This window comes from Psammomys obesus, unplaced genomic scaffold (assembly GCF_907164565.1).
Source record: "Psammomys obesus unplaced genomic scaffold, mPsaObe1.curated_primary_1811, whole genome shotgun sequence".
NCBI classification, from domain to species: Eukaryota; Metazoa; Chordata; class Mammalia; order Rodentia; family Muridae; genus Psammomys; species Psammomys obesus.
In genome coordinates this window covers 13604184-13605340 of record NW_026596091.1, presented here as the reverse complement: position 1 = coordinate 13605340, position 1157 = coordinate 13604184, and the positions used below count along the sequence as shown (strand labels likewise).

The window sequence follows — 1157 nt, the reverse complement described above, 5'->3', positions numbered from 1 at the left end:
TTCTGTACGCATTCCTCCGTTGATGGACATCTGGGTTGTTTCCAGGTTCTGGTTATTACAAATAAAGCTGCTATAAACATGGTTGAGCAAATATCCCTTTTGTGTACTTGAGCAAACTTTGGGTATATACCTAACAGTGGTATAGCTGGGTCTTGAGGAAGCACTATTCCTAATTGTCTTAGAAAGCGCCAGATAGATTTCCAGATTGGTTGTACCAGTTTACATTCCCACCAGCAGTGGAGGAGGGTTCCCCTTTCTCCACAACCTCTCCATCATGTGTTGTCACTTGAGTTTTTCATCTTGATCATTCTGATGGGCAAACACAGCTTTTTTAAATAGCAAGTCATAAGGCACATGGGAATGTTGGCCAACTGGATGACCGGTTTTCAATACAGGAAATTACTGGTGATGTTTGTTAGGTTTGGTAAAAATTTGGTGGTTATGTTATTTTAAAGAATCATGGTGTCAAGAGATGAAGAGAAAGTTATGAAATAAAATAATACTTGTGTTTGCTTCTAACTGATGGGGAGGAGCAAGTTTTGATGGACAAGACTGGCCCTGAATAAGGAATGTAACTTAAATGGCTCATTACACTTTTTATTTTCTTTCAGATTCATTTGAAATGTTTATAACAAAAGCTGATACAACTTGAGTATTTACTAAACCCTCCCAAGCCTCTGTATTCTCATTTGTAAAACAGAAATAGCAGTATCTACAGTAGAGATAAAATCAACTTACAGGTTTGGGGGAACATTTCAAGAGAGTATTTAATGTATCAGGCACAGAGTAAATATTAGGTATTTTTATTTACTTTAACTTTTTGTGTATTTTAAAAATAAGGAATGCTTCGCGGATTTGCACGTCATTCTTATACAGAGGCCATGCTAATCTTCTCTGTGTCATTCCAATTTTAGTGTATGTGCTGCCGAAGCAGGCACTTAATGATTCATTTAAAATACATATATTTACTTATTTATTTAAATAAACATATAGATGCTTTGCCTGCATTATAACTGTGTACCATGTACATACCTGGTGCCACAGAGGCCACAAAGGGCACTGGATACCCTGAAACTGGAGTTACTGTCATTTGGGAGGTACCATGTCAATGCTGGGAATCAAATCCGGTTTGTCTAGGAGAGAAGCCAGTGCTCTTT

General features: G+C 37.4%; 1 non-coding gene across 1 annotated transcript; it reads right to left on the bottom strand.

Moving 5' to 3' along the window:
• Positions 1–831: 831 nt before the first annotated feature.
• LOC129691816 (U6 spliceosomal RNA) lies at positions 832–938 on the bottom strand. Its single transcript, XR_008722567.1, has one exon. It is a non-coding gene; the product is annotated as a U6 spliceosomal RNA (small nuclear RNA).
• Between the last annotated feature and the right edge of the window lie 219 nt (positions 939–1157).